Source organism: Anomaloglossus baeobatrachus, unplaced genomic scaffold (genome assembly GCF_048569485.1).
Source record: "Anomaloglossus baeobatrachus isolate aAnoBae1 unplaced genomic scaffold, aAnoBae1.hap1 Scaffold_91, whole genome shotgun sequence".
NCBI lineage: Eukaryota > Metazoa > Chordata > Amphibia > Anura > Aromobatidae > Anomaloglossus > Anomaloglossus baeobatrachus.
Genome location: NW_027445305.1, coordinates 259637 through 282013, shown reverse-complemented (window position 1 = coordinate 282013; position 22377 = coordinate 259637).

The window sequence follows — 22377 nt, the reverse complement described above, 5'->3', positions numbered from 1 at the left end:
AGGACTATTGTTGCTGTATACAGGCAGGGTATAGCCAGGTTGGAATACAGGCTAGTGACCAAAAGAGTCCTTGTCAGGACTATTGTAGCAGTATACAGGCAGGCAGGCAGGCAGGGTATATAGCCATTCCTAGTGGTGACCGTATACCAGCCTTCATCATATCTGGGGCTGGTGTACACAGTCTAAAACAGTCCTGATAGTGTCAGACTTCTCAGCAATTGTCGCTCCTAAAACCTGTTAGGTTCTTAGTGCGTCCGTGCTTGCATTTAAAAACCGCACGTGTGTGCCTGTCGGTGGCAGCGTACAGGTGCACTTGTGTGCGTTTTTACCAAACTATTATATAACGCACAAGTGTAGTGTATAATACACGTCAGTCAGCAGTGGCTGATAGTGTCAGAGTTCTCGTCATTAATTTTTGCTCCTAAAACCTGTGTTAGGTTCTTAGTGCGTCCGTGCTTGCATTTAAAAACCGCACGCACGCAGTTTTTTAAGTTGGATCCAGATGATTCTAAAAAGGCCATTTGCAACACCTGCCGTGCCAGCATCAGCAGGGGTACCAAAACTAGCAGCCTGACCACCACCAGCATGATCAGGCACATGTCAGCCAAGCACCCGACTTTGTGGGAAGTACAACAGAGTCGAGGAGCAGTGCTTGCTAATTTCACTGCTACGTCTTCGCTGGTTGTGCATGCGAGCCAATCCCCTGTCCATGCTGCCTGCGAACAAGCCTCCTCCGGTCCTGCACCTGCAGTTGCCTACTCAGAAATAACACCATCATTTTTAGGAGCAAAAATTAATGACGAGAACTCTGACACTATCAGCCACTGCTGACTGACGTGTATTATACACTACACTTGTGCGTTATATAATAGTTTGGTAAAAATGCACACAAGTGCACCTGTACGCTGCCACCGACAGGCACACACGTGCGATTTTTAAATGCAAGCACGGACGCACTAAGAACCTAACAGGTTTTAGGAGCAAAAATTAATGACGAGAACTCTGACACTATCAGCCACTGCTGACTGACGTGTATTATACACTACACTTGTGCGTTATATAATAGTTTGGTAAAAATGCACACAAGTGCACCTGTACGCTGCCACCGACAGGCACACACGTGCGGTTTTTAAATGCAATCATGGACGCACTAAGAACCTAACACAGGTTTTAGGAGCAAAAATTAATGACGAGAACTCTGACACTATCAGCCACTGCTGACTGACGTGTATTATACACTACACTTGTGCGTTATATAATAGTTTGGTAAAAACGCACACAAGTGCACCTGTACGCTGCCACCGACAGGCACACACGTGCGGTTTTTAAATGCAAGCACGGACGCACTAAGAACCTAACAGGTTTTAGGAGCGACAATTGCTGAGAAGTCTGACACTATCAGGACTGTTTTAGACTGTGTACACCAGCCCCAGATATGATGAAGGCTGGTATACGGTCACCACTAGGAATGGCTATATACCCTGCCTGCCTGCCTGCCTGTATACTGCTACAATAGTCCTGACAAGGACTCTTTTGGTCACTAGCCTGTATTCCAACCTGGCTATACCCTGCCTGTATACAGCAACAATAGTCCTGAGAAGGACTCTGCTACTGTACTCCGACCTGGCTATACCCTGCCTGCCTGTATACAACTAGAATAGTCCTGAGAAGGACTTTTGGTCACACTGTTTGCAGCCCTGCTACGGAAATAGCTATAAAGGGCCGCAAACCTTTCCCTGAAGCAGCGACCCTCTCCCTGCACTGACTGTCTGGATAGCTGTGAGCAGAGCACAGCGCGCCCGCCGGTATAAAGGCTCGGTCACGCTGTGCAGGCCGGCCAATCACTGCAATTCCACAACGAACAGGGCTGTGGCATTGCAGTGGTCTGCCAGCCAATCCCTGCATGAGGGCTGGCTCTCAAAAGAGCGCCAACATGCAGGGATGAAGACCACGAGTACAGCACGAGTATCGCGAGATTACTCGGTCCCCGTCGAGTAGACCGAGTACAGTGATACTCGTGCGAGTACCGAGTAGTAACAAGCATGCTCGCTCATCACTATTTATTAGTAAAATGGCTTACACTCCCCTTTTTTCCACTTTTTTCTTCACTACTTTTATAAAGAAATTTTTCCTTTCTTTATTCTTAATGCAATTTTATATAGCAACACCACCATTTTTTGCCACGAACATAATTTTTCTTGTCCGTCATCCCGTTCACCCTTACAGGGTTGTGGACAGATGCACTTGTCACTACACTTCTAAGACTCAATACAGGGTCTGGAGCTCAATGCTCCCTTTTTGTTTTTTTTTTCTTCTTTTTTTTCTTTTTTTCATTTTGTCCTTCTTCTTCTTCTTTTTCTGATTTTTGTCTCAAAAAGCTGATGAAATTTGAAACACTATACCCCAGTGATTTTATAAATGTTTCTCAATATATCACTTGAGAACTTTTATGGCCGGTATTGTAACAGTTGACCATCCCGGCAGTATTTGAAATACAGCAGTCAGTCCTCTGACGTAGCTCCATATGTGTATATATAGAGGTTCTTCCTCCTTTGATTGCATACTGTTCTTTATTTGCCCTGATGAAGGAGACAGTGATCTCTGAAACACATTGACCGGAAAAAAGAATAAAGAGATGAAATAATTAACATCAGTTTCCTTTGGTGACAGCGCGGCACGCACCCGATTTTCCTCCTATACGTTATTGCTCTTCTACTAGGGGCTGCGGCTGTCGCCATTTGTAACGTGCATTTAGGGGTTGTGACTGGCACAACCTTAATAGGTGAGTGCAACTACTATTAATTATTTGTTACCTTACCAGGTAAGACCCTAATTTGTGCGTCTGCTCCAGAGTTATTTCCCTGATTATTAATATCTGACAGGCAGTGATTGATCCTGCATTCTCACCTTCCTCTCTGTTGCACATTCTTATTGTTCCTATATGCTCTCTATTTCCATCAGACTTTTTTTGTCCTTCGGTGGGGCTCTAACATATGTGCACCATTTATTATTTATTTTTATGGATTCCTTTCTTTTTTCATGCTAGCGTTCATTATGCAGTAGTCATTCATGATATATCTTATATTTGTGAATCCATTAGGGCTCTATATGTCTGGTGCATCACATTGGGTCTTTTCAGTGCACAATAGGCACCTTTTTCTGTTATGCTCTGCTGCCACCTTATGGACATCCTATCAGTGATGCCAGAAAAAAATGGACATGTCTCCGTGCAGCAATCACGGACACGCGGGTACGCCGCACGGAGACACGTGCAGTGAAAAATCACTGATGTGTGAGCAGACCCATTCATTATAATGGATCTGCGTATCTCAGTGATTCTGTTATGTTTAAAAAAAAGCACAAACGTACCAGAATCACTGACGTGTGAAACAGGCCTTATAGTGTTTTGATTTATGTATGTATTATACAACTTCTGTGGATCTTGTATGAGTGACTTTTCTTCATTTTATTGGATTGTTTTAAAATATTGAAATAAAGTCACGCTTCCTATGCATCCTTTTGTATTCTGATTGGCTACTATAATACAGTTTTTAGGCACTGAGATCGATACCAGAGGCATGGTCTTCCGCTTACCAGAGGATAAGCTCAAAAGGCTAAGGGACATAATAGAAGGGTTTAGTGCTGTTAATAAGGTGGCATTAAGATAAATGAAATATATCTTCTCGGTCTTCTCGTTTTCTTGCTGAGTTGTGCCAATGGACAGAGTTTTTTCTAGACATTTGCTATTGGAAACTCAGGGAACCAAAGCTCCTGGATAGAGTTGAGCGCGGTTCGTGGTTCGTGGTTCTCCAGTTCTAGGCTCGAGTGATTTTGGGGCATGTTCTAGATCGAACTAGAACTCGAGCTTTTTGCAAAAGCTCGATAGTTCTAGAAACGTTCGAGAACGGTTCTAGCAGCCAAAAAACAGCTAAATCATAGCTTGGTTTCTGCTGTAATAGTGTAAGTCACTCTGTGAATCAAACTATTATCACATTTCAGTGTATAGTGTGCGTGAACAGCGCCTTCAGATCACTGCTGTTTCTATAATGGCGATCGCCATTTTTTTTTTTTTTTCTTGTCTTCCTTCCCTAAGTGCGCGCGTCTTGTGGGGCGGGCCAGCATGTCAGCCAATCACAGACACACACACAGCTAAGTTGACTTTGAGCCAGAGAAGCAACGGCATGTGTGATAGGATCTGCATGTCACATGTCCCTGCATTATAAAACCGGACATTTTCTTCACGGACGCCATTATCTGCCTTCTGCGTCTTTGGTGTCAGACATCACTGTCGCAGCTCCGTCCTCCTGAGTCCTATAGCCGATACAGCTGTATGCGCTGCATACACAGCGTTAGACAGCATAGGGAGAGCACTTTATAGCAGTCCTTTTAAGGGCTCAAACCGGCAGGGTCAGAGAGCCAGAGGTGACAGGTCCTGCAAACAGCAACAGCATCTGTGTAGCCAAGGTCAGGGATTTCCTCCCTGCATTTCACCATTAGGAGGGAATAGAAAGGCAGGCTTCCATTCCTCTACCCAGAGCACCACAATCCTGCCACTGTACCCTCCTGTCCTCTGCACACTCCAACTCATTATAACTAAGCCATTATACTAGCAAACACTCAGTGTACCTAGTGGCATCCTATCTGTGGCTATTGGACTTTGCTATAGTCCCACTAGTGCAAAGACATTTGCAGAGCACGTCTGCCTGCATTGCACACTCCAACTTTTTTAAACTAAGCAATTTTACTAGCAAACACTCAGTGTACCTAGTGGCATCCTATACGTGGCTATTGGACTTTGCTATAGTCCCACTAGTGCCAAGACATTTGCAGAGCGCATCTGCCTGCATTGCACACTCCAACTTTTTTAAACTAAGCAATTTTACTAGCAAACACTCAGTGTACCTAGTGGCATCCTATACGTGGCTATTGGACTTTGCTATAGTCCCACTAGTGCCAAGACATTTGCAGAGCGCATCTGCCTGCGTTGCACACTCCAACTAATTATAAGTAAGCCATTATACTAGCAAACACTCAGTGTACCTAGTGGCATCCTATCTGTGGCTATTGGACTTTGCTATAGTCCCACTAGTGCCAAGACATTTGCAGAGCGCATCTGCCTGCGTTGCACACTCCAACTAATTATAAGTAAGCCATTATACTAGCAAACACTCAGTGTACCTAGTGGCATCCTATACGTGGCTATTGGACCTTGCTATAGTCCCACTAGTGCCAAGACATTTGCAGAGCGCATCTGCCTGCGTTGCACACTCCAACTAATTATAAGTAAGCCATTATACTAGCAAACACTCAGTGTACCTAGTGGCATCCTATACGTGGCTATTGGACCTTGCTATAGTCCCACTAGTGCCAAGACATTTGCAGAGCGCATCTGCCTGCGTTGCACACTCCAACTAATTATAAGTAAGCCATTATACTAGCAAAAACTCAGTGTACCTAGTGGCATCCTATCTGTGGCTATTGGACTTTGCTATAGTCCCACTAGTGCAAAGACATTTGCAGAGCACGTCTGCCTGCATTGCACACTCCAACTTTTTTAAACTAAGCAATTTTACTAGCAAACACTCAGTGTACCTAGTGGCATCCTATACGTGGCTATTGGACTTTGCTATAGTCCCACTAGTGCCAAGACATTTGCAGAGCGCATCTGCCTGCGTTGCACACTCCAACTAATTTTAACTTAGCCATTATACTAGCAAACACTCAGTGTACCTAGTGGCATCCTATACGTGGCTATTGGACTTTGCTATAGTCCCACTAGTGCCAAGACATTTGCAGAGCGCATCTGCCTGCGTTGCACACTCCAACTAATTATAAGTAAGCCATTATACTAGCAAACACTCAGTGTACCTAGTGGCATCCTATACGTGGCTATTGGACTTTGCTATAGTCCCACTAGTGCCAAGACATTTGCAGAGCGCATCTGCCTGCGTTGCACACTCCAACTAATTATAAGTAAGCCATTATACTAGCAAACACTCAGTGTACCTAGTGGCATCCTATACGTGGCTATTGGACCTTGCTATAGTCCCACTAGTGCCAAGACATTTGCAGAGCGCATCTGCCTGCGTTGCACACTCCAACTAATTATAAGTAAGCCATTATACTAGCAAAAACTCAGTGTACCTAGTGGCATCCTATCTGTGGCTATTGGACTTTGCTATAGTCCCACTAGTGCAAAGACATTTGCAAAGCACGTCTGCCTGCATTGCACACTCCAACTTTTTTAAACTAAGCAATTTTACTAGCAAACACTCAGTGTACCTAGTGGCATCCTATACGTGGCTATTGGACTTTGCTATAGTCCCACTAGTGCCAAGACATTTGCAGAGCGCATCTGCCTGCGTTGCACACTCCAACTAATTTTAACTTAGCCATTATACTAGCAAACACTCAGTGTACCTAGTGGCATCCTATACGTGGCTATTGGACTTTGCTATAGTCCCACTAGTGCCAAGACATTTGCAGAGCACGTCTGCCTGCATTGCACACTCCAACTTTTTTAAACTAAGCAATTTTACTAGCAAACACTCAGTGTACCTAGTGGCATCCTATACGTGGCTATTGGACTTTGCTATAGTCCCACTAGTGCCAAGACATTTGCAGAGCGCATCTGCCTGCGTTGCACACTCCAACTAATTATAAGTAAGCCATTATACTAGCAAACACTCAGTGTACCTAGTGGCATCCTATCTGTGGCTATTGGACTTTGCTATAGTCCCACTAGTGCCAAGACATTTGCAGAGCGCATCTGCCTGCGTTGCACACTCCAACTAATTATAAGTAAGCCATTATACTAGCAAACACTCAGTGTACCTAGTGGCATCCTATACGTGGCTATTGGACCTTGCTATAGTCCCACTATTGCCAAGACATTTGCAGAGCGCATCTGCCTGCGTTGCACACTCCAACTAATTATAAGTAAGCCATTATACTAGCAAACACTCAGTGTACCTAGTGGCATCCTATACGTGGCTATTGGACCTTGCTATAGTCCCACTAGTGCCAAGACATTTGCAGAGTGCATCTGCCTGCGTTGCACACTCCAACTAATTATAAGTAAGCCATTATACTAGCAAAAACTCAGTGTACCTAGTGGCATCCTATCTGTGGCTATTGGACTTTGCTATAGTCCCACTAGTGCAAAGACATTTGCAGAGCACGTCTGCCTGCATTGCACACTCCAACTTTTTTAAACTAAGCAATTTTACTAGCAAACACTCAGTGTACCTAGTGGCATCCTATACGTGGCTATTGGACTTTGCTATAGTCCCACTAGTGCCAAGACATTTGCAGAGCGCATCTGTGAAGCCCCACAGGTGTTGTGTCGGTGCATTACCTTCAGGGACTCCACGTAGCTGGTGCTGGTCACAGGTAGGAGATCTTCTGTTTTGATCGTGACGCCACTCTCAGTATTGCGGTCAGTGGGGACCGCCACTGCAGGTTAGGGGACGCCTGGGGCTGATGGTGGGTGCAGTCGGATGTAGTAGCCTCCTGAGAGTGAGGCAAGCCCCAGGGCCCTGTGTAGGTTTGTAGTACCACAAGTCGCAGAATGACTCACACAGGCAGAACTGTCTTTCAAGGGCTTTACTCACATTTGATGGCAGGGTGAGTAACCCGGGCGTAGCTGAGATGAACCAGGTGGGAACCAGGTATCCTTCAGGCTGACTTTATGAGGGTGACTACTGACTCGCCTTCCTTAGCCCTTGGTGGTTTGGGGTGACCCCGACTTTTAGTCCCTATGGGGGTCGCCCAGGGAAGTAGCTGCTCCCCTCGTTTGTTTGCCGTTTGCTTGTCGCCTGGACCAGATCACTCCAGCTGCTTGCCTCCTGTGAACTATGGGCCCTAACTGTGGCTACGTGGCTGCGGCTTTTGTGGTGTTGTGGCGTGGGCTTTAAGGGCCCCACACCGGCAGGTTTAGCAAGGAAAGGTGGATCTATCCCCGCATCGGGATCTGCCGCCCGGTTGGGCCTGGTGCTCTCTAGCAGTCTCCTTACTTCCCACTCCGTGCTTTCTCTCTAGCTGAAGCTGGCTTTCAGGTAGCACTCCTAGTTGACCGTTCTCCCCCGTCAGTAGCCACTGCGCGGGCGCTGTTAGACAGCAACAGCCCCACAGGTCTGCTCCTCACTGAGCCCTAAGGAGTTCTCTGCTCTAACTGACTCACTGCCCCTCCTCTCCTGTTCTTGCCTACGCCACCTAGCAACCAGACTCTCCACCACACCCCTTGAGAGGAGATGGAGGCTCTACCCCCTCCACTATTCCAGTGAAGGTGAAGGCTTGCCCCCTCCTGGGATCCCCAGGGGTCCTCTCATGGGTACATGTGTGAGACCTGATCACTATGCGCCTGTGTTCCACACCCCGGTCAGCCTTCTGGATTACCTGTGTTGTACTGTCCCCAGCATGGGTGCAGTACTCAGTGGTGCCTGACCAGGTCAGGGGCGCCACATTCCCCCTTAGTTATCACCAGCACGTCCTCGGGCTGCAAGACAACATTTTAAAATGCATAAAACATTAAAACATGTAAAACATTTTTAAAAGCACCAGGTACCATACATCACCACCCTCCACCCACAAGTCCGTTAACCCACCCAAAACCCTTTCACGTTGGCCGCGGCTTCAGCCACTTCTGGCAGGATGTAGAGGCGGCTTACATGGGCTGGTGGTTTCAGGGTATACCTGGCCTGGTGGATCCGCGCCTTCAGCCTCTTCTGGCAGGATGCGGAGGCGGCCTCCACAGTTGGTGCTGACCAGGTACCCTCTTTGTGGTGGAGAGCCAGGCCCCATAAACAGGCATGCTCTCTGGTCGCAGGTGAGCCAAGGCCCTATATACGGACGGGCTCCTCCTGGTTGCAGACGAGCCAAGCCCCTAAACAGGCTGACTCTGGTGGCGGCGGTGCCCTCTGGTGTAACTATTTACACTGCGAGAGTTTGTGGCTATAGCCAGTTCATAGCCTTAAGGTTTATGGTTTCCTCACAATAGTTTTTGTGGGCACATACTTGAACTTGAGAACGTTGCAAACCAAAACTTTTCAAAACTTTAACTTCTGTACTTCTTACTTTACTTTACTCCTCTTTACCAGGGCTTGGGCCTGCTGGGCTGCGGCACCTGTTGCTTTCTGGCTCTTTGTCGTCGTCGGTGGTAGTTTCATCTGTAGGCTCTTTGTCTTTTCTTTCTAGATCTTCATCTGTTTCCTTTTCTGCATCTGTTTCTTTATCTCTGTCTTTGGGACATGGTGCTACGTCTAAGGCATAGTAGCCCCTTTCTCCTTGATGCAAGGTGAACTGTACTGCGTCTCCAATTTTCAAATTTCTGCCTGAATGTCCTCTGGGCAGGTGGGCTTGAACATCTCTCCGATTCACAAATATGCCCTCTTTTATTCCTCTTGCTACAATAAAGCCGTATCCGCTTTTCAAATTGAAGTCCTCTACTACTCCTCTGTAAAGGGGTCCTCTGACCTGGGCTCTAGACCTTCTCAGTAATCTTTTCTCCTGCAGGTCTCTGGCTGTGACCTCTCTCTGCTCTGGAGACTGTGGTGTTGGAGGATACTTTGCTCTGCTGCGCCGTGTCTTGCGGGCTGGGTTCTGCTGGGTGCAGCTCACAAACTCCCAGGTAAGGCTTTTGGGCAGTTCTTCATCTGCAGACGGTGTCAAATCCTCTTCATCCCAGCGGGAATAGGGCAACATCTCCGGTTCTGAGTATAGATCCACTGCTGGTGGCTCCGGAGTCAGCTCCTCAGCTTCCTGGCCTCCTCTCCCCCTTAGTTCTTCCTGGCACTCCTTTGGTGGCAGTGCTGGGGATGGGCTTTCTTCAGCTGGTCTGGGCGGTGGACTCTCTGGCGCGGCTGCAGGGGTTGCCTGAATCTCCTTGGGGGTATGCGGAGGGAGCAGATACCGATCCACCATCTCTTGTGGGAACTGGGCCTCTAGGTCAGCCTTCAGCTTCCAGTATTCGGGGTCCTCTCCTATCAGGGTCTTCCTAGCTGGGACCTCTCTGGACTGGGGAGCGGTGTCTGCTCTGGCCTTGCAGGCCGGGGTAAACGATGAGGTAATCTCTTCTTGGCGGGCCGCGCCTGGCATGGCGGCGGCCTGGTCTTGGCGGGCCGCGCCTGGCATGGCGGCGGCCTGGTCTTGGCGGGCCGCGCCTGGCATGGCGGCGGCCTGGTCTTGGCGGGCCGCGCCTGGCATGGCGGCGGCCTGGTCTTGGCGGGCCGGGCCTGGCATGGCGGCGGCCTGGATCTGTGTCGCTGTTGCAGGGGGCTCTGTGCAGGCTGGGCTGGACGTCGCTGCAGCAGTCTGGGCTTGGCGGGCCGCGCCTGGCGTGGCTGCGGCCTGGTTCAGCACCTCACTTGCGGCGCGGACGAGCGTTGCTGCGGCGGTGGGGTCTCGGCGGGCCGGGCCTAGCAGGGCGGCGGCCTGGGTCAGCGTTACGCCTGCGACGCGGATGAGGGTCGCGGTGGCAGCCGGTTCTTTGCGGGCCGGACTGGGCGTTGCTGCAGGGACCGGGTCTTGGTGGGCCGAGCAGGGCATCGCTGCGGCCGCTGGGGCTTGGAAGGCCGCACCTGGCGTGGCTGAGGCCTGCTTCAGCGTCGCCGCAGCGGACGCCTCTTCGGGGACCGCGGGCGTGGCAGCAGGGGTCGGGGCACTTGCGCTGGCCGGGGCATCACTCGACTCATCCACCGGTGGCAGCATCGGGGTCTGCGTCATCGCCGTCCTGTCTGGCACTCGGCGCGCGGCTCCCCTTTCATAGGCCCGAACCGCCGCGGTCATATCCAGCATTTCCAGTCGTTCTTCCCGGATCTGCTCCACAACCCGGTTCTCCAGTCGGTCGCAGAACTGGGCCAGCTCCCGATACCACCAGGCAGCGGAGCCCGGTTCTGGATTTCTGCGGTCAGACGCCATTTCTTCTGCGCCGTCTTCTGCACGACTCTCCAGCTGTGGACTCGCCGTTGCCTCCGATAGCAAGCTGTTCAGTTTCTGCTCTGCCTCTTTCAGCAGCTCCTCTCCCAGCAGCAGGCTTGTGGCTCTCTTTCCTTCCCGCCGTCTCTGGACGCTTCCACTCTCATAGCTGGCAAGGTCAGAACTCTGCAGGGGATCTCTGGGTAGCCACACCTCTTCGTGGGCGGTAACTTTTTCCAGCGCGGGCTGCTGTTGTTTTTCAGCGCGCTTTCCATGGTGGCAATATGGCGGCGCTTCCAATTTTTCAAGCGGACCGCCCAGGCACATGGTCACCTGTCTGAACAGGTCTAGTCCTTATCCTGTTCGTGACGCCACATGTGTAGCCCCACAGGTGTTGTGTCGGTGCATACCTTCAGGGACTCCACGTAGCTGGTTCTGGTCACAGGTAGGGAATCTTCGGTTTTGATCGTGACGCCACTCTCAGTATTGCGGTCAGTGGGGACCGCCACTGCAGGTTAGGGGACGCCTGGGGCTGATGGTGGGTGCAGTCGGATGTAGTAGCCTCCTGAGAGTGAGGCAAGCCCCAGGGCCCTGTATAGGTTTGTAGTACCACAAGTCGCAGAATGACTCACACAGGCAGAACTGTCTTTCAAGGGCTTTACTCACATTTGATGGCAGGGTGAGTAGCCCGGGCGTAGCTGGGATGAACCAGATGGGAACCAGGTATCCTTCAGGCTGACTTTATGAGGGTGACTACTGACTCGCCTTCCTTAGCCCTTGGTGGTTTGGGGTGACCCCGACTTTGAGTCCCTATGGGGGTCGCCCAGGGAAGATGCTGCAGCCTCTCTCCCCCTTTTGTTTGCCGTTTGCTTGTTCCCCGGACCAGGCCACTCCAGCTGCTTGCCTCCTGTGACCTATGGGCCCTCACTGCGGTTACGTGGCTGCGGCTTTTGTGGTGTTGTGGTGTGGGCTTTGAGAGCCCCACACCGGCAGGTTTAGCAGAAGAAAGCTGGATCTATCTCCGCTTCGGGATCTGCCGCCCGGTTGGGCCTGGTGCTCTCTAGCAGTCTCCTTACTTCCCACTCCGTGCTTTCTCTCTAGCTGAAGCTGGCTTTCAGGTAGCACTCCTAGTTGACCGTTCTCCCCCGTCAGTAGCCACTGCGCGGGCGCTGTTAGACAGCAACAGCCCCACAGGTCTGCTCCTCACTGAGCCCTAAGGAGTTCTCTGCTCTAACTGACTCACTGCCCCTCCTCTCCTGTTCTTGCCTACGCCACCTAGCAACCAGACTCTCCACCACACCCCTTGAGAGGAGATGGAGGCTTTTGGCCCCCTCCACTATTCCAGTGAAGGTCAAGGCTTTTCCCCCTCCTGGGATCCCCAGGGGTCCTCTCATGGGTACATGTGTGAGACCTGATCACTATGCGCCTGTGTTCCACACCCCGGTCAGCCTTCTGGATTACCTGTATTGTACTGTCCCCAGCATGGGTGCAGTACTCAGTGGTGCCTGACCAGGTCAGGGGCGCCACACATCTGCCTGCGTTGCACACTCCAACTAATTTTAACTTAGCCATTATACTAGCAAACACTCAGTGTACCTAGTGGCATCCTATACGTGGCTATTGGACTTTGCTATAGTCCCACTAGTGCCAAGACATTTGCAGAGCGCATCTGCCTGCGTTGCACACTCCAACTAATTATAAGTAAGCCATTATACTAGCAAACACTCAGTGTACCTAGTGGCATCCTATACGTGGCTATTGGACTTTGCTATAGTCCCACTAGTGCCAAGACATTTGCAGAGCGCATCTGCCTGCGTTGCACACTCCAACTAATTATAAGTAAGCCATTATACTAGCAAACACTCAGTGTACCTAGTGGCATCCTATACGTGGCTATTGGACCTTGCTATAGTCCCACTAGTGCCAAGACATTTGCAGAGCGCATCTGCCTGCGTTGCAAACTCCAACTAATTATAAGTAAGCCATTATACTAGCAAAAACTCAGTGTACCTAGTGGCATCCTATCTGTGGCTATTGGACTTTGCTATAGTGCCACTAGTGCAAAGACATTTGCAAAGCACGTCTGCCTGCATTGCACACTCCAACTTTTTTAAACTAAGCAATTTTACTAGCAAACACTCAGTGTACCTAGTGGCATCCTATACGTGGCTATTGGACTTTGCTATAGTCCCACTAGTGCCAAGACATTTGCAGAGCGCATCTGCCTGCGTTGCACACTCCAACTAATTTTAACTTAGCCATTATACTAGCAAACACTCAGTGTACCTAGTGGCATCCTATACGTGGCTATTGGACTTTGCTATAGTCCCACTAGTGCCAAGACATTTGCAGAGCGCATCTGCCTGCGTTGCACACTCCAACTAATTTTAACTTAGCCATTATACTAGCAAACACTCAGTGTACCTAGTGGCATCCTATACGTGGCTATTGGACTTTGCTATAGTCCCACTAGTGCCAAGACATTTGCAGAGCGCATCTGCCTGCGTTGCACACTCCAACTAATTATAAGTAAGCCATTATACTAGCAAACACTCAGTGTACCTAGTGGCATCCTATACGTGGCTATTGGACTTTGCTATAGTCCCACTAGTGCCAAGACATTTGCAGAGCGCATCTGCCTGCGTTGCACACTCCAACTAATTATAAGTAAGCCATTATACTAGCAAACACTCAGTGTACCTAGTGGCATCCTATACGTGGCTATTGGACCTTGCTATAGTCCCACTAGTGCCAAGACATTTGCAGAGCGCATCTGCCTGCGTTGCACACTCCAACTAATTATAAGTAAGCCATTATACTAGCAAAAACTCAGTGTACCTAGTGGCATCCTATCTGTGGCTATTGGACTTTGCTATAGTCCCACTAGTGCAAAGACATTTGCAGAGCACGTCTGCCTGCATTGCACACTCCAACTTTTTTAAACTAAGCAATTTTACTAGCAAACACTCAGTGTACCTAGTGGCATCCTATACGTGGCTATTGGACTTTGCTATAGTCCCACTAGTGCCAAGACATTTGCAGAGCGCATCTGCCTGCGTTGCACACTCCAACTAATTTTAACTTAGCCATTATACTAGCAAACACTCAGTGTACCTAGTGGCATCCTATACGTGGCTATTGGACTTTGCTATAGTCCCACTAGTGCCAAGACATTTGCAGAGCGCATCTGCCTGCGTTGCACACTCCAACTAATTATAAGTAAGCCATTATACTAGCAAACACTCAGTGTACCTAGTGGCATCCTATACGTGGCTATTGGACCTTGCTATAGTCCCACTAGTGCCAAGACATTTGCAGAGCGCATCTGCCTGCGTTGCACACTCCAACTAATTATAAGTAAGCCTTTATACTAGCAAACACTCAGTGTACCTAGTGGCATCCTATACGTGGCTATTGGACTTTGCTATAGTCCCACTAGTGCCAAGACATTTGCAGAGCGCATCTGCCTGCGTTGCACACTCCAACTAATTATAAGTAAGCCATTATACTAGCAAACACTCAGTGTACCTAGTGGCATCCTATACGTGGCTATTGGACCTTGCTATAGTCCCACTAGTGCCAAGACATTTGCAGAGTGCATCTGCCTGCGTTGCACACTCCAACTAATTATAAGTAAGCCATTATACTAGCAAACACTCAGTGTACCTAGTGGCATCCTATCTGTGGCTATTGGACTTTGCTATAGTCCCACTAGTGCCAAGACATTTGCAGAGCGCATCTGCCTGCGTTGCACACTCCAACTAATTATAAGTAAGCCATTATACTAGCAAACACTCAGTGTACCTAGTGGCATCCTATACGTGGCTATTGGACTTTGCTATAGTCCCACTAGTGCCAAGACATTTGCAGAGCGCATCTGCCTGCGTTGCACACTCCAACTAATTATAAGTAAGCCATTACACTAGCAAACACTCAGTGTACCTAGTGGCATCCTATACGTGGCTATTGGACTTTGCTATAGTCCCACTAGTGCCAAGACATTTGCAGAGCGCATCGGCCTGCGTTGCACACTCCAACTAATTTTAACTTAGCCATTATACTAGCAAACACTCAGTGTACCTAGTGGCATCCTATACGTGGCTATTGGACTTTGCTATAGTCCCACTAGTGCCAAGACATTTGCAGAGCGCATCTGCCTGCGTTGCACACTCCAACTAATTATAAGTAAGCCATTATACTAGCAAACACTCAGTGTACCTAGTGGCATCCTATACGTGGCTATTGGACTTTGCTATAGTCCCACTAGTGCCAAGACATTTGCAGAGCGCATCTGCCTGCGTTGCACACTCCAACTAATTTTAACTTAGCCATTATACTAGCAAACACTCAGTGTACCTAGTGGCATCCTATACGTGGCTATTGGACTTTGCTATAGTCCCACTAGTGCCAAGACATTTGCAGAGCGCATCTGCCTGCGTTGCACACTCCAACTCATTATAACTAAGTTGCATTGTCAGGGATATTTATTCTTTATTATTCTGCTGTTAATAAAGCTAGACCACCACTGCAATCTTCACCACCTCTCAATTTTTACTACCACATTTTCAGTCCACAATCTTGTCGCAATCAACATGAGTGGCAAAATGACAGATGCTGGTGGAAAGGGGAAGAGGCGTGGTGGAAAAGGCAAAAAAGGTTTTGTCTGTGGGGAAAGTGGCAAAGCTCCATTATCATCTGCTGAAGATAGACCATCTACCAGCAAAAGTAAGATGTCTACTACTTACCGTGGACAATCCGATGTGCTCCCTTTTTTACGGACACGAACAACAGGAAGAAAGGTAGATGATGGGCAAAAAAGGAAAATGCTTGAATGGATCTCAAGTGGTCCAACAAATGCCCTCTCAGCCACTTCAAGTACCGCATCCAAAAAACACCAGTCCTCTGAGTTGTCATCCCAATCACACTTGATTTCTCCCAGCTCTGAAGTCTCCATCAGCCCTGCACAGTATGGTGGAACTGAGATGGCTGAGTCTGCAGAGCTGTTCAGTCACACTATAGCCTGGGAATCAGAGGTCTGCTCCCAAGCTACAGTGAGTACAGAACAGGAAATGGTCTGCAGTGATGCCCAGAACCTTTGTGACTCTGATTCAGGCCGTGAGGACCAAGTTTCTGAGCATAATGTTGACCCTTTGTCACAAACTGTAACACCTGTGGTTATAGACAATGAGGAACATACTGATGAAGATGAGACGCAGATACCCGATTGGGATGACAACTTAAATATTCGGTCAGGGCAAGAAGAGGCTCGGTCTGAAGGGGAGGGGAGTGCAAACACAACAATTGATGATGAAGTTCTAGATCCCACCTACTGTCAACCCCCAGTCAGGCACTCGAGGAGGTCAACAGAGGCGGTGGAGGAGGATGCAACCGACGACGAAGTTACCTTGCGCCTTCCTGGACAGAGGCGGAGCACTGGTAGCACGTCTACAACTGCATCCTCAGCCACCACTCTGCCTATGAGCATTATTCGGGGTGGATCAACAGGTCGCATGGCCTCTAAGCCTTGCCTAGCCTGGTCCTTTTTTGACATAGAAAAAGATCGCCCAAATCATGTGATATGTAAAATTTGTCATGATTCTCTTAGTAGAGGTCAAAACCTCAGCAGTTTGACAACTTCTTCCATGAATCGTCACATCAACAGTCCGGAACCGATGGAGCGAGAGGACGGGTCACCACAGGGATCAGAGATGGTACGGACTGACGGGATGGCAGATAGTCAGCGTTCGGGGTTCGGGAATCGGCAGGACCGGATGGCGAGGCAGGAGCGGCTCTAGAAGAGAGATAGGTAAGTATATCACAGAGACACAAGGAGACCTGACTCCTAGCTTAGGAAACACGAAGAACAGGCCCCGCCCACTTGTGCGTGATTCCTTCTGCGCAGTGAGAACGCTGGTGGCCTGACCAGGCAGGCTTGGGGCGGAGGTGGAGGACCCAGATGAGGTGGAGGATGCAGAAGCTGTGGCGGAACTTGGACAGACAGAGGATTGACACACAAGTCGTGGGGACGGCAAGACTTGTGCAGCAGACCCTTCACCATCTATCACCATAGTTACCCAGTGCCCAGTCAGCGACATGTAACGTCCCTGTCCATGCTTACTGGTCCAAGTATCGGTGGTGAAATGCACCTGTTCACACACAGAGTTTCTCAAGGAAGCGGTGATGTTGTGTGCGACATGCTGGTGTAGCGCGGGCACACCTTTCTTAGAGAAGTAGTGGCGACTAGGCATCTGGTACTGGGGCACAGCGACAGACATAAGGTCTCTAAAATCCTGTGTGTCCACTAGGCGGAAAGGCAGCATTTCGGTAGCCAACAGCTTACAGAGGGATAGAGTCAACCTCTTAGCTTTGTCATGGGTCGGAGGAAGTGGCCTTTTATTTGACCACATCTGAGGGACAGAGATCTGGCTGCTGTGTGTAGACGGTGTTGAGTAGGGTGTCCCTGGAAAAATGCAGGTTTGTGAGGAAAGTGCAGGCGGAGACATGATGTTGCCTTCATCCAACGTTGGTGCTATCGATGTCTGAGAGAGCTGTACACACTCACTTGTTTCCCCTTCCAAACCAACTGACGACCTTACAAGCAAACTGCCTGTTGCGGTTACAGTGGTGGAAGTTTGGCGTGGAAAAACAGGTGTGACAGCTGTCCCCACAGTCCTAGAAGATGAAGAGCGCGCGGATGCACTGGAAGGTGCGGGCGGTGGATGGTTCGCTCTTGCAGCATTGCAGCACAGTGAGCTTCCCACCGGGACCTATGATATTTATTCATGTGACGATTCATGGAAGAAGTTGTCAAACTGCTGAGGTTTTGACCTCTACTAAGAGAATCATGACAAATTTTACATATCACATGATTTGGGCGATCTTTTTCTATGTCAAAAAAGGACCAGGCTAGGCAAGGCTTAGAGGCCATGCGACCTGTTGATCCACCCCGAATAATGCTCATAGGCAGAGTGGTGGCTGAGGATGCAGTTGTAGACGTGCTACCAGTGCTCCGACTCTGTCCAGGAAGGCGCAAGGTAACTTCGTCGTCGGTTGCATCCTCCTCCACCGCCTCTGTTGACCTCCTCGAGTGCCTGACTGGGGGTTGACAGTAGGTGGGATCTAGAACTTCATCATCAATTGTTGTGTTGGCACTCCCCTCCCCCTCAGACCGAGCCTCTTCTTGCCCTGACCGAATATTTAAGTTGTCATCCCAATCGGGTATCTGCGTCTCATCTTCATCAGTATGTTCCTCATTGTCTATAACCACAGGTGTTACAGTTTGTGACAAAGGGTCAACATTATGCTCAGAAACTTGGTCCTCACGGCCTGAATCAGAGTCACATAAGTGTGCTTGGAAGACCTTCGCTGCAGTATGGGCCATTAGATCTTTGACTTGTACCACAACCATAAATCTCGAGTAGTTGTCTACCATCGTAAGTGCATACGTGAGCTCGCCTCGATATTCTGCAACAAAACTCCCTTTTTCCATTTCAGTTTCAGCAAACACTCCTCTTCCTGTAGAAAATATTTATCATTACCTAAGACAGTCATTCTAATGCATGACAATATTAAGGCAATTTAGTTAAAACTTGTTTTAACTCACCTTTAAGGGGATTGATGTATTTCATGGTCAATCCAGGTTTGTCAGTGATGGCACTGACATAATGTATGGCGTCTTTTTCGGGCGTTATCCTTTGCCTTTTCATTGTGAAAATCCAGTTGCCTATATCAAAGCAAATTCTACTACTTGTAAAGTATGCAGAAAATGAAATGTAGAACATATAACATCAACTGCTTAGGAACGCATCATAGGTTAGTACTTAAAAGGATATTGTCATGTTCTAGTCATAATGCAAGCTGGACATTTTTCATGTTACCCTGTAATCGCCGGCCTGTTCTAATGCTGACAAGCCAAGATATAGGCTCAGCTGCTAAGGCTTCCCTCTGCCTTCTGAATGAAACTTGAATATGTCTGGGTCACTGTGTATATAGCAGGTGCTCAGAAAAAATAAGAGTCAATTCAATAGAAATAGCTCTGGCACACTATAGTGATCAATAACGTAAGAAAAGAACTCTTGGAATGCTGAAAATTCTTTATTTGTGCAAAAGGATAATTCATCCAACGTTTCGACCTTGTTTTTAGGTCTTTATCAAGGATAAAGTTATCTAAGATCATAAAGGGTTACAAAACCATATAAACACGTAATTAGTACATAGTACAACATAACAGTACAATATATTGCTACTTGAGAGTACAATGGGTCAAATGACCATGATGCACATACAAAAAATTTTTCCAAAGCCATAGTGAAAACATTTGTACTGAGGAAAGAAAATTTCCACATGACCTATCTGGAGAAACATTCTGGATCAAACAACCAAAAATAGTCAAGCAGGTAAATACACACCTATATGGATAACAGGATGATATGTGTTCAATTGTATAGCGTCATTGCCATTAAGGTACAAATGGAAAACTTGCAATCCTATATAGTGAAGGAAATGAACACATATCATATCAAAGAACACAGGAACATGGGTGTGAGAAAAACCTCAATGTTTATACTTTGTTCTTTATAATGGTGTGAACATGTATATGTCTCAGTACCTTATGCACTTGAGAATTCTAGTGAGTAGATCATGAAAGCCTATTTCAGAACTGGAATCGGTAAATAATTGTAGGTGGAATCTAAATGAAAAGATGGTACAAGTGTTATCATGACACGTGGGCTATAACACAATGGACCGTGTGACAAAGAAGAAAGGAGAGAAAGAAGAGGAAGAAAATGCAACTACCTGTAACATTACGTGATAGTCACTGGTAAGTATCACTTGACAATTCAAGTGAAAAAGGATTCCTTTATTAAAGGGTTCTCAGTCGCCTCAGGATCATGAAATACTAGGGTAAATGATATGAGAATGGGTAAGAAGCACCACTAAAGGAAATATGAGATGCAGGACATATATCTATAAACCCCTGAACTACATGATAGAAATAAAAAGAAGAAAAAAGAAAAAAAAGAAGAAAGAAGAAGAACACATAGAATGCGGAAAGAGAATGGGTACAACTACCTGAGTTACTGCAGGGAGGCCCCTGGTTGGTATTGTGAGGGTTAGTGGAATTTCTTCACTGAAGGGTTCTCAGTTGCCTCAGGTTCGTGAAAAATGCTATAGACAAATAATGCCCGGAGAAAAGGGATTCATATACAGCGAATAATGGTAATACAAGGTACATGTGTCACATGTAATAGTATATATATATATATTGTACTAAGCTCTACACCAGAAATAGAAAGTAGTCCCTCTGCCTTCTGTCTAGGTGCCCTGAGTTATGTCCTGTAAACTGTCACAGGGACCCAGACACACATGTGTAGTAGGGGAATATCCCTGCTGAGATGCCAGTGCTAGAGCACTCGTTTGCTGTGGAGTTGAACGCTATGTGAGCAGTTCTTACCTTCAATGAGCAGAAGTCTCTTTTTTCAGATTTCAATATCTCTGTGGGTATCTGGCAGAAATATGGAATACTCTTTACTGCTAAGACCCTGTACACCACTCCCACTAAAGGGGGCTTTACACGCTGCGACATCGCTAATGCGGAGTCGTTGGGGTCACGGAATTTGTGACGCACATCCGGCCGCATTAGCGATGTTGCTGCGTGTGACACCGATGAGCGATTTTGCATCGCTGCAAAAACGTGCAAAATCGCTCATCGGTGACATGGGTCTCCATTCTCGATTATCGTTACTGCAGCAGTAACGATGTAGTTCGTCGCTCCTGCGGCAGCACACATCGCTCCGTGTGACACCGCAGAAACGAGGAACCTCTCCTTACCTGCCTCCCAGCCGCTATGAGGAAGGAAGGAGGTGGGCGGGATGTTCCGGCCACTCATCTCCGCCCCTCCGCTGCTATTGGGCGGTCGCTCAGTGACGTCGCTGTGACGCCGCACGGACCGCCCCCTTAGAAAGGAGGCGGTTCGCCGGTCACAGCGACGTCGCCGGGCAGGTAAGTATGTGTGACGGGTCTGGTCGGTGTTGTGCAGCATGGGCAGCGATTTGCCCGTGTCGCGCAACAGATGGGGGCGGGTATCCACACTAGCGATATCGGGACCGATATCGCAGTGTGTAAAGTAGCCTTTAATAAACTGTGTAAAGGATTTTAAGTAAAAATCCACAATAAACCAGCGCTAGATGGGTTTTTATAATTTTATTAATAGACCACAAATAAAAAATTTTTTGCTATCCTTGTTTCAAGACAGAGTATTTGATAATATACAATACACTGATTATTACTAAAACCAAGGACCACATAAAACAAGGACCACATAAAATAAAAAATGAAAGTAATGAGAATAAAATTCTTTTGTATAACCAATTAACTTCGAGGTGATACAATATTCACATTGATTTAGTTTTACCAGTCTAATGTAATGCCCCGGCCGGTGGCATATATTTTGTTTGGTTAATAATTTAGACTTATACAATGAAAGATGTACTATACCACCCCTGGCTAACTTACAAGTTTTAAGTTGTACAATATAAGTTTGCGACGTTATATTCGCCCCCAGGGCCTGGGGGAATAAACCTCACAACAACTTGACCGCAAAAAACACCCCGGATTTCTCCGTTGATTAGGCTGGAACCGCTATGTACAGGATTGACCTGTTAGACTTCCAGAGCGGACGTTTTGAGGCCAGTGGCCGCGACTAGTGCTGGCTCTGGGGGAGATGTATGGTTACCGACATCCCTCTTTACAGAGCCTTTATAACACTTCACAAGGCCACAAACCAGCCGGTCCCGTATTCTCCCAAATGTACTTTCGAAATCAAGCAGTACGAAGCCACTGAAAGCACCAAGATGTTGGCTGCGGACAACAATAAGATCAGCGGTAACTACTCAGCCTCTCCAGCGGGCAGTCCAGACCGTATCCAGTGTCAGCTGACTGATTCCACACAGGAGGAAGTTGCTTGGCAGGTTAGCACCACACAAGGCTCCGATCCGCTTCCAAACGAGCAATGCAGAACCGCTGGAGGTACCAATGTATCCTGGTTGCAGACAAAGGAAATGTCAGCGGTAACCTCTCAACCTCTCCAGCAGGCAATCCGTACCGTGTCCAGTGGAAGCCGGTTGATTCCACACGAGGGAGAGATTACTTGGCAGGTTATCACCGCACAGGTGAGGTAGGCAAAAACAGAGTCCTGATCCGACGCGCGTTTCGGGGGCGTGTAACGGCCCCCTTCCTCAAGGATAACTCAGCTGTTGCCTAGAGCACTATTTATGCATATATTTAATTGGTTATAATTTGCATAAAATTAATTAATGTTTAAATTCAACCAACATTCAATGACCACTACATATATCAATTTGTGAAAGACCGTTCATAATAGCCATATAATATAATTATGTGCAAAGGTTTTTCTAAAAGTTTTTCCAAAAAGACCTATATATAGCCTTGCTTGTATCATCA